Genomic DNA, 12,368 nt, shown 5'->3' with positions numbered 1-12,368 from the left:
CATTCATTTATGATAAAAACTTTCAACCAAGTGGGTATTGAGGGAATATACCTCTACATAATAAAGGCCATATATGACAAACCCACAGCCAACATTATACTCAATGGTGAAAAGCTGAAAGCATTTCCTCTAAGATCAGGAACAAGACAAGTATGCCCACTCTTGCCACTTTTATTCAACAGCAATCAGACAAGAAAAAGAAATAAAAAGAGTCCATACTGGAAAGGAACAATAAAACCGTCACTATTTTCAGATGACATGATATTATATAAAGAAAATCCTAAAGACACCACCAAAAAACTATTAGAATAAATGAATTCAGTAAAGTTGCAGGATAAAAAAGTAATCTACAGAAATCTGTTGCATTTCCATACACTAATGACTATCAAAAAGAGAAATTAAGAAAACAATCCCATTTACAACTGCATCCAAAAGAATAAAATACCTAGGAATAAATCTAACCAAGGAAATAAAAGACCTGTACTCAGAAATTACAAGACATTGATGAAAGAAGAAGTTGAAGACAAGACAACAAATGGAAAGATATACCATGCTCATGGATTGAAAGAATTAATAGTTAAAATGTCATACTTCCCAAGGCAATCTACAGATTCAATGCAATCCTTATTTAAAAACTAGTGGCATTTCTCATAGAACAAGAACAAATAATTCTAAAATTTGTGTGGAAACTCAAAAGACTTCAAATAGCCAAGGCGATCTTGAGAAAGAAGAACACAGCTAGAGGTATCAAGCTCCCTGATTTCAAATCATACTACAAAGTTACAGTAGTCAAAACAATATGGTACTGGTACAAAAACAGATACATAGTTCAATAGAACAGGATAGAGAGCCCAGAAATGAACCCACACTCTGTGGACAATTCATCTACGATAAAGGAGGTAAGAATATACAACGGGGAAGAGACTGACTTTTCAATAATAATACTGGGAAAACTGGGCAGTTACATGCAAAAGAATCAAACTGGACTCCTTTCTCATACCATATGGAAAAATAAACTCAAAATGGATTAAAGATTTAAATGTAAGACCTGAACTCATAAAATACCTAGAAAAAAACATAGGCAGTACGCTATCGACATTGGTCTTAGCAATATTTTTTTGGATATGTCTCCTCAGGCAAGGGAAACAAAAGTAAAAATAAACAAATGGAACTATATCAAAGTAAAAAGCTTTTGCACAGCAAAGGAAACTCTCAACAAAACAAAAAGGCAGCCTAATGAATAGGAGAGAAATTTGCAAATGACATATCTGTTAAGGGGTTAATATTCAAAATAAACAAAGAACCCATACTAATCAACATTAAAAAAAAGCTGATTAAAAAATGAGCAGAGGACATGAATAGACAATTATTAAAAGGACAACAAATAAAAAGTGTTGGCAAGGATGTAGAGAAAAGGGAATCTTTGTGCACTGTTTGTGGGAATGCAAATTGGTATGACCACTATGGAAAACAATATGGAGGTTCCAGAAAAAATAAAGAATAGAATTATCATATGATCCAGCAATTCCACTTCTGAGTGTTTCTCCAAAGAAAAAAAAAACATTCATTCAAAAAGATATATGCATCCCTTTGTTCATTGCAGCACTATTTACAACAGCTGAGATAAGGAAGCAAACTAAATGTCCATTGATAGATGAATGCAAAAGATGTGAGATATATATATATATATATATATATATATATATATACACACACACACACACATACAATAAAATATTAGCCATAGAGAAGAATGAAATCTTGCCATTTGCAACAACATGAATGGACCTAGAGGGTATTATGCTAAGTGAAATAAATCACATAGAGAAAGACAAATACCATATTATTTCACTTATATGTGGAATCTAAAAATCAAAACAAATGAATAAACATAACAAAACAGAAATGAACTCACAGATACAGAGAAAAAACAGGTGGTCACCAGAGGAGTAGGGGTGGGGGGATAAGTGAAATAGGTGAGGGAGATTAAGAGGTACAAACAGCCAGTTACAAATAAATGAGTCATGGGGATAAAATGTTGAGCATGGGGAATATAGTCAATAGTATTGTAACAACTTTGTATGGTGACAGATGGTAACTAGACATATCCTGGTGATTATTTTGTAATGTATAGAAATATTGAATCATTATGTTATGTACCTGGAATTAACATAGTGTTCTAGGTCAATTATACTTCAATTTTTTAAAAGAGGGGAAATAAATAAATAAATAAATTGTTAAAGTGGGAAAATGTTATCAGCATAAAAGTCAATTGAATATAATTAAATAACACAGGGAATAAAAATCAAAACAAAACAAAACAGTGAAACACTAAAGCAAGAAAGTACAAAGGATGTGAAGCAATGAAGAGCAAACCAGTTTGACCAAAGCAGAAGAATCAAGGTGGGGTACAGCAAAGGATAAAGTAGACTGTAATCACTCCTATATACATACCCAAGGCTCTTTTTATCAAGAAGCCCAATCATGTATTTTCAGAACCAAATTCTAACTACTAATATAGACAAAGCAAACTACTATCAAATTGCCTATAATTGGTTTTAAAATCTAATAGTCTAGTATTCTCTGGAAAAAAAATCACTGTAGAATGGCATTATAGTTGGTTGGATACTGAATATTCTTGAATAAGTGATTTGGACAAAGTATGTCAAAGGAATATAAATAATATGTAAAATTGCTGTTACTGGCTCTACAAACCAAAATAATGTCTCTTGGGCTCAGCTGTCCATTGTATTTATAAACAAAACAGCTTCTACACTTTGTTTCTTTTCTAGCCAAGAGAAATTAAGCTCTCACGGCTTCAGACAGCTGTCGTACATTTCCCCCAACTGCTGCCACATGAGTGTTAGGCTCTGCAGATCATTACCAACACCAACATCTGGCTCTGCTTGCTTTCTTTCAAACAGGGCTTAATTTTCTTCTGCGGTCTCCAGAAACAGGAAATACCATGTGCACTTTGGTGGAATTTGGGATTAAGTATTTCTAAAACCAACTGCTGTTTTTACAAGACCTCTTGGAGTGATGGTTTATTTTATGGCTTTTGCCTCTGGGAATTCTTCTATGTGAATTGCTGTGAAATCTCCAAGGTCTGCCTTTCCTTCAGGCTACATGCTTGTACTTTTTTTCATCCGCCAACCAATGTTTGAGTCTCCACTGAGAGTGTGACCAACCACACAAGCAACATCTCAAATTCCAGGAGTTTTGTTGCCTGTTCAGAATAGTAGGGTTGATCACTACGGAAACTTCGGGGAGCCCTCATTCTCCCTAGTCCTCCCTAGCATCCCTCTCTAGAAGGTGTTCTCTTTGGAAGTAAGGAAGGGAAAAGAGTTCAGCAGAAACTAAATGATCCTTCTTCTTGGGGAAGTAGGAATAAGTAAAGAGCTGACTCAGAGAATAATAAGAGCTACTTTTGATATCCACATTTTCCGGATAAGTAACCTTAGACAGACTGAGGAAGAAAGTCAAACAAACAGTGCATATTCCTCCAGTCCTAAAGGGGCTTCTGGTTCAAAGAAAAAGCCACAGTATACTGAATTTCCCTCCCTGTCATCTTCTGTGCCTCCATAACGAGATAAGGATCCACTCCAGGGAGGGTACAGGACTGAGAGCAGAAAAGTCTATTTGCTGAAAAAACGTTGAGAGGGTAGGAATGGAGAAAGAAATGACAGCAATGCTTTAGCCCCTGAAAGCTTTTCATATCTTTCTGACTTTGGAGAGCGAGCAACTAGCCCCTCCTGGAAGTAAAACTCTCCATAACTGTATACACCTTCCTTTTTCAATCTTGAATTTTTGTTTGTTGGCTGATAATGAAACACATGGTTTTCTCTGATGCTTACTTCAAACTTGAGCTTGTGAGAATTGTATTCTATGGAAGTGATAAAGGCAGAAGAGGGAAAAAGTGAACCTAAGGAATCTCGGTCAACATGATGAGTAACACATCCTCGCATCACTTTTACAGCCACGAATCTTGAGCAGCAATGTCAGGATAGAAATTTAAGGAATAGGTAAGGTCAGGATGACAAAGGATGATGGGTATCCCTTCTTTAATCTGTAATGTAAAGACATTTCCTTAAGACACTCTCTGTTCTCACTTTTGTAAGTACTGTCTCTTTCCCATCATAATTTCTTTCTCCCAATAGAAAGATCTGGAAGTGTCAAGTCCTAAGCCCTGCTTTTTCCTTTGCAGTACACTATGAGGCCAGAGAGTAACATTAGCAGGCTTTGTCTTGATCTCCCCTGAAAGCCTTTTCTTCATGGTTTCCCTGTTCTCAGAGGAGGCCTAAAGTCATTCTTAAGTCTTCTGTCAAAAAGGGAAAGCACTCCCTTACAAACTATGGGTAATCACTGCTTACATTAAAATGATAAAATGGGCATTAGGAGACATCTAGCTACAGCCTTTAACTCTAGGAGAAAAAAAAAAAGCTAACCCTATATCTGGCATTATTAGGAACCTACTATGTGCTTAAAACTATTGTTATTCCATGTTAGGTAATCAAAGATGGTAGCCATGTGATTACAGCTGACAGATGGGGATTCTGGAAGCCAGAGCTTCTGTGTGGTTCCAACTGTGCACATGGTCGCTCAACTGGCCGCCTTCTCCTTCTATTAGTGGACAACTTGCTTGGGAGGGAGGGGTAGGTAATTCTTAGAGATTAAAATTGAATGTACATTTCTGCAGTAGTTCTTTAAACATGTATCTATTTATAAGGGATTTATAGCCTATTTAGTAATTTCTGATCATTCATTCCTATAGATTAAGTCAAACGTGGCACCCTTAACACTTTAAGGAAATGCAAGTGCTGAGCTGCAGGTACAGTTTCAACTGCTATTTCTCTCCTTGGTCACAGGCTCATACTTCTCCAAAGTTCATCTCAGAGGCTACTGATAAACAGTCTTTGTCAGCCTCTGCTTCTCAGCCACCAACACCATAGGCAGTCTTCCTCTTTGGTCCCTAAATTCCATTCTCCCCTGCCCCAGACCCCTCTCTTACCATTGAGCCAGAATTCTCATCCAGCACCTATCTCCTTTCAAGCTTGGTGTTGCAGTAAACACCATATTAATTTATTTGTAGGTTTAAAAAACATTATGGAGTTAGCCTGAAAAATCCAGATCAGGCTGTCCTAAGTTCTAAACAAACTCTTTAGAACAAACAGTTGAGAAGTAAGCATTTGAAATTCAGGTGCTTCTTAACTTTCCTGTGTCAGGGAAAGAGGAATTGGGCTTTTCAATAGTTTTCAAAAGTTGCCCAGGATAAGAAAGACAGAATGCTAACCTACCTATCTCCACTCCCACCTCCCCGATCCCTACATCCCACCAGGGATTCAGTTTTGGTTTCCAGTGAAGTTACTAGCAGCTGCATGTGCTCAAACAAGGCAAACCTGGTAATAAACCATGTCCAAAAAATCAAGAACAACTCGTGTTCATTTTTATGGCAACCTCAGTTTTCCCTGGTGAAATCTAACTCTATGTGCCCACTTCTGTCTCAGCTTTGCCAGTCCCCTGGGCTCCCCACAGTTCTCTGGCCTGAACTATCACTATGAATTAGGCAGAGGGTGGAAGATCTTCATGTCCAAGAATCTCTTTGAGTGAAACAGATGAAGAAATGTAATTAACAAATACAGAGAATTTGGGGGCCAAAACCTCTCAGCTCAGTGATAAGCCCATGATTCTCAGCAGAAAGAGTGTAATCAAAATCTATTCTAGGTACAGTTTCTTGAATGAGCAGAGAATAGGTTCAATGGAGTCGCTAGCATCTGTATAATTGAAATCCTCACTATGGGGACTTTTAGAGGCATTGAATGAAGAAATTCTCAGCCAAAGAGCAGACTTTGCTGACCCATTAAGGAATACATAGCTCAGAGCAGCTCTGGCTGTTATCCCTGCCAGACAACAACAGCAGCTAATCAGAAACAAATTATAGATCAGATACGATCAATATTAATACAGTCAATATTAAGGCAATTACATATTTCCTGTGTTTAATGCCAATGATAGTAACTCAAAATACAGTGGCGCTGGGTTATACTAATTAACTTTTTATAAAATTAAATCTTGGCTCTCTTAAAGTCAATATTCAAGTGAATTCATACACTATACAGATAAATATTTTGATTGGAGTTTGTAACACCTAAGAAAACAGGATGACAACTTTGGACACCTCTCCTAAAAGTCCCAACATGATTGTTATGCTAACTTTGTGTTTTTTGTAATTTAAAATATTTTCTTATTAAAAACTGAACTAACAAATTTCCACAACCATCTCCCTCATTTATAGAGAATTCTCTTTTAATTAGGCATTCATTTATTAATTTTTTCATAATCACACAGAGGAATAGCTCTAATGGAAGAGTTATACTGGAGGTAAAGACAAAGGTGGGTCGGACATAGTTTACAGTATAGCATTCCAAAGCAAACCTCTGGATTGGGAGACTGCATATAAACATCACACACTTTCTTCCAAAACTTTATTCACATTGGGAATATAGTCCAGAGTATTTACCGCAAGCACAAGAATTGTTCCTGACACTTACGGTTCTATATCAAGGAGTGACTTTGGAATACCTTTGGATTCTAATTTACTGATGGCAAATCAGTAAAAATTTGGAAATGTAAAACAATCTTCAGGACGTTATTTGGTGACAGGAGAGCAGAGGAGAAGGACAGAGGCCTGAGACTGGCTCTTGCCTGGATTTTGCCTAAATCACTTAGCTTCTTTGGGCCTGGATAAAATGAGGATGGTAATCACACTTGTCACCAGAAAATGTGAGTGTCGCTCTTTGAACCTCTCAGTGAAGCCTGCCCTGTGTAACTGTAATGTATCCCAATTTGTGGAGCTGCAAAACTGCTGTGAAGATGCAAAATGGATTTTTTCCCTCCAAAAATGAAAGCTTTTCTAACCCAAAACTTAGGCACAGCCTTTAAAGGATGTGCATAATAAACAGAAGGCATTTTTCTTGTAAGATCTGAATCGTTTTCCTTAGAATTATAGAAGCTGTGTCTAACACTCAGATCTGTACTCTCATTCAAGTCCCACTGTTTGAGCAAGTCAACATTTTAAAATCTGTAAAATGAGCATAAATCTCTTTTATCCAATTTACGAGACCATTGTGAGATTTCAGTGAGATAATATAAATGACGTACCATAAATTAATAAGTTCTGGAATACCTGAGGTTCACCCTGTGCTGCCAGACAGGAGACCACGTCCAGTCCCTGGATCTTCTTCTCCAAGGCACCTTTCCAGAACCTAGATTTGTTTCCTGCTACACAGCCTTCCCTCTGCAATGCACTATGGAACAGGCCATCTAACATCTCTTACTCCATCACTTTGCTCCCTACTCCCATACCTCCCCTCCTGATCAGCCTTCTTCCCAGGCCAGATTTAAGCCTCCTTTAATGATACGTGTAAGGAATACAGTGTGTGTGTTGTGTGTGTGTTTAACATGATTTATATATATTTCCTACTAAGTAAAGTAATGCATAATAATTGTAGAAAATTTGGACTAGTGAGATAAAGCACCAATTGGAGTTGGACTTGCAGTCAGATGTCTTGAGTTCAATACCCGGCTTGGTGCGTCTCACTGCAAAGGTCTATTCCCAACTCCTAGCTGCTGGTCTAATATCCTGAAGTTTGGTTCAAACAACACCTATATCAGACTCATCGAGAGTGCGCCTTAGGAATGGAATTCCAGAGACCCACCTTTGCCCAGTCGCTGAACCATAACCACTGTAGATAGGGCCCGTGAATATGCTCTGCATTTTCAGAAAGCTACTCGGGTGATTCTCACGCAGACCAGAAGCTCTCCTCCGGACTCTAGACCACACTTCCAGTAGCCAAGATAGGTTGGTCTGGACCTGCAGCACTGACATCATCTGAGAGCTTGTTAGAAATGAAGAATCGCCCCGTAGTGCCCAAACCTACTGAATCAGAACCAGCATTTTGACAAAATCCCTAGAAGATTCTGTCACACCTTTGAGAAGCTCTACTGTACCTTGGTGTCACCTGGGAAGCTTTACAACCTAATGATACCTGGGCCCCATCTAGAGATTCTCATGTACTTACTATTCTGGATTCTGGGGTGCGGACAGGGCAAAAAGGCTCTTACTAGTTCCGTAAGTTACTTTAATGTACAGCCAAGGTACATCGTCCCCTAAATCCCAGCTTTTTAAGGTTAAACTATAACCTGAGTTAAATTGGCTTTTGTAGGCTTGCCAGGGGCCCTATGGATCGCTTAGATTAAACAGTGATTTTTCAGAGACAATGGACTCTGGAGACAAACAAGTTCAACCACACAGCTTAAGGTTCACCGAACCCCAGGCGGGAGACTTCCGGTACCTTCCCACGAAGGAGCGGGGCATCGCACCCGGGTCCGCCCCGCGCCCCGACCCGGCCCCGCCCGCCTCGCCCCCTCCCCGCCCCGCCCACCCCCGTGACGTGCCGCAGAGGGCCGAGCTCATGCGCACTCGTGTCCCGCGCCCCGCACGGCTGCACTGCCTCGGCGGTTGTCATTCTCCGCGGCGCGGCGGCGAGTGCCGAGTGCGGCGCGTGCCTGCCTTCCCGCTCGCTTGTCGGCGCGCCTGCGATGTGATCGACCGCCTGGGAGCGGGCTGGCAGCTCTCCCCGCTACAGCGCCTCGGCTTTTCCCTGGCCGCCTTCCTTGTTGAGCCCCGATTCCCTCGGAGCCGGAGACACGCACCAGAGGCTCGAAGCGCCGCACTCCGGGGCGGGCGGCAGCTGCAGCGCTCGGGACCGCGCGGCCGGGTGCAACCTCTGTCGTCGCCGCCGCCGCCGCGCTTGTCACCGCGGAGCCAAGGCGGCTGGTGCAGAGCGGCAGCACCTCGCCCCGCACCCGCCGCCGCCCGGGCAGTGCGGGGCCGCGGCGCTCTGTGCGCAGCGGGAGTGCGGTCCCCCCCGAAGGCTCCCTGTCGTCTGCGTCCCAGTAAGTTGACTGTAGTTTTTGAAGTTGGAGGGCGCCACGGGAAGGGGAGGTTCGTTTTTGTTATCTTCACGTCGTGGGAAGCTGGGGATGGCACCTCTTGTTAGCAGGGCTCCAGCTTGGGGAGTTGAGGGTGCGAAGCCGCGGACAGGGCACGCGGGGAGAGGAAGCAGTCCCGGGAGAACTGGCTCCAGCCTCTGCTGAACGTGCCAGACGGAAATGCTGTGAGAGGACAGGTGCTCTGAAGGCATTTTGCCTGCTGCTGATTGCACATTCCAAGCCCTTTGACTGTGTGTGTGTGCGCGTGTGTGTGTGTATGTGTGTGTGCGCGCGCGCGGGGGGGGGACTGGGGGGTGTTAGGGGGGTCCTGTCACCTCCATCGCAAGTCCTCAAGGAAATGACTCTAGTAATATTCCTGGATGCGATAGATCTTTGGGGATGGGGGCTAAGTCATTCCCTCTCAGGCCTCCAGGCTTCCCGCGCATCCCTCTTTTCTCTTCCCCTGGGCAGAAGTTGTAATTGGAGACCAGTCCTTTAGGGAAAGACAACTTATATGTCAACCTAGAGTTCTGTGCTATAAGGCAAATAAAATGAGAAACCCGCTCAGCGTGTATGATTTCATACACTTTAAGAATGTGAGCAAGTCTCAAAGCAATAGTGTTCAGATGATGACACTTGGGTTTCACCCTTACTGTCCTCCACCTCTTATGTAAGCCTCCCGGCAGGATAACTGTCTCTGCAGTGGCTGCAGCTGTGGCTCTCCATTCCATTTGTTTAAGGTCTAGCTTGAACGTATTTAATGAAAATGTTGACATGATATAGCGCTCTGCAGTATGAAACAGAGTGCACTCTTCAAATTGGAGTGTCTTCTCCTAATAGGGAATGTGCAAGGAAAACCCCAGTATATTTTTCAAGGCAGCTCCAGGAATTAGACAAATAAATCATGTTTTAAAATAGCATGCATTGTACAGAGAGCTTGCAGAGGACCTCTTTGAACACATCCCCTTTGTTTTAGAAAAAGTGGAAATGGTTCATGCCAGACAATTGTTGAGTCTGAAAGTTAAGTGTACTGATAGGCTTAATTATCTTAATAAACAAAGAGCATGATTTATAGGTAGCTGCCCTGCCCTACTTTGAAGGATAGAATTCTAGAATTCTTTAACCTTTCTCTCGTCTGTGCCCTAGAGATTCCTTTTAAGCAGAGCAATAGATTATCATCATTGATGTTTAATATTTGAGTTGATTCAATTTGTAAAAGGAGTACTTTGAAATACCATACAGTACTGCTATGACTGTTAAGACAGTGAATATTAGAAATAAGGAGAATATTCCAATTTCTTGGTATAGAAGTCATTAGTTTAATAAAACAGATAACATTGACTGCCCTAATATATCTTTTTTAATGTGGACTTGTAGTAGACGTTTAAACCAAAACTCAGGGTTGTGTTTTGATGTAGGATTTATTTAGGTACTCTTTAGAAAAAGAAGCACATTTATTTATAGCATTCTAGCACATGGAACAAGATGAACTAGTTATAGGCACCTCATTTAAAAACATATCATAGTTTTTTTTAAGCAATTCTAAGAAAATACACAAAATGTAATTTCAAAAGTTGAAAAGCTAGTCAACACTTTGTACTTGGTGAGAGCAGCCATTGCTCATCTCTAGAAGAGATTACATCTGAGCATGGAAGCACAAACAGGTTGACCCCCTCCTAACATGATGCACTGTCACATCATGGTTAGGAGGACAGACTAGGGAGCCATGCTGGCAGCTTGGGTACCATCTGTTTGAATCTGGGCAAGTTACCTAAACTCTGTGCCTCAGTGTCTTTGTCTGTAAAATGGGGATAACAGTTACCTGTCTCTCTGGATTGTGGTGAGGATTAAGTGAGTTCATAGATGTAAAGCTACTGAACCAGTGTCTGGCTTATTAAACTGAGTAAAATTATTGTTAGGAAAGGAAATGCATCTTTGGATTCTGTGGACATTGAATGGCTGCTGATGGAGGTTAACAGAAGCAGTTCACATGTATAATAGGAGAGAGGGTATGAACCTCCTGGTAATGCAGACACCAGCTGGTGTTTGACCTAATGTCTCTTTCAATTCCTCTCCAAGGTGGGTAGCTTCATCTCCACTTTGGAGAAAAGGAAACTGGAACTCAACAAGATCAAATAGTAGAAATCGCAGTTAGGATTTTAACCCATGTCTGTCTCTTTCAAACCCTGTCCTTTTTGGCCCTGCCGCCTCGATTTGCAAACTGCCTTTTCCATCTCTTCTCCTTGAATCCTCATAATAACATAATAAAATGGGTGCGTTATTATCTTTAATTTACAGATGAGGAAATTTACTTTAAACAGTAAAGTATGCAAAGTGCTTAACTCACAAGATAGTTCTCCATGACTGGGAGCTATTATTATTATCATAATTATTGTTTAAAAGCTTGCCTACATTAGCACATGGTAGAGATGCCAGCAGGTGAAATGAGTTTTCTCCTTCGGTTTGAAGTGGATTCCATTGCTTTTCACTTCCCTATTCACATACTCAGAGAATCGAGAAAAAAAAATGGTATGTTACCCTTCCCACAGTTCCCGCTGGAGGACAGCACTCCTGGGTTTGTTTCCGCCTGCAGATGTAGCTGCAGGATCCACATAGCCTAGTGAACCACCGCAAGCAGGTCATCCATCGATCCACAATCAGCATCATCTGTGAGCATGAATTCAGTCCCAGCTGGAGAGCACCCCTGGGGCAGAGAGGCCCTGCACTTTGCAACACAGTGTACTGTATGTTCAGAAATGGAAATAATTTACATTTCATATTAAATAAGCATGCTTCCTCTGGGCCTTAGTACCAGTGTGGTGGGAAGCAGTTTTAGGGGTCTTGTGTGAGCAGTCCAGTTTCGCCTTCCATATCCTCGGGTTCCACATCTGTGGATTCAACTAACCTCGGGTTTAAAAAATATATATTTTTTAATTCCAGAAAGTTCCAAAAAGCAAAATTTGATTTGCTTTGCTCCAGCAGCTATTTACATATTGTAGCATTTACATATTTACTGTTTACATGGCATTTACACTGTATGAGGTATTATAAGTAGTCTAGAGATGATTTAAAGTCTGTGGGAGAATGTACTTTAAGGTTCTATGCAAATATAATGCTGTTTTGTATGAGGAACTTGAGTATCCACTGATTCTGGTATCCTCACGGGTCCTGGAACCAACCCCCCATGGACTCTACTTTGTTAAAAGTCTGGTCCAGTCTGTCAAACTTTTCACTTGACTTCCGAAAGTTGGGAACGATTGAAAGGCTTTTTTCCTGTGGCTTTCTTAGATTATCATCCAGATCTACATAGTATTCTGGCCCTTGGTAAATATTTACTCTGCTTTCTAGATATAAAAAATCTAATTTCTGTAAAGGGC

The 12,368-nt window shown here is 41.0% G+C and overlaps 1 protein-coding gene across 1 annotated transcript in view; it reads left to right on the top strand.

Moving 5' to 3' along the window:
- Nucleotides 1-8,926: 8,926 nt before the first annotated feature.
- PAG1 (phosphoprotein membrane anchor with glycosphingolipid microdomains 1) overlaps nt 8,927-12,368 on the top strand; it is a 138,282-nt gene continuing 134,840 nt past the window's right edge. The window contains exon 1 of the mRNA XM_030839178.2: nt 8,927-8,955. The gene's annotated coding sequence lies outside the window, so the exon portion shown is untranslated. The remainder of the gene's footprint in view (nt 8,956-12,368) is intronic.

The sequence above is a fragment of the Globicephala melas genome, chromosome 17 (genome assembly GCF_963455315.2).
Source record: "Globicephala melas chromosome 17, mGloMel1.2, whole genome shotgun sequence".
Taxonomy (NCBI): Eukaryota; Metazoa; Chordata; class Mammalia; order Artiodactyla; family Delphinidae; genus Globicephala; species Globicephala melas.
The sequence above is the reverse complement of the archived record's forward strand: the minus strand, read 5'-3'. Positions and strand labels throughout refer to the sequence as shown.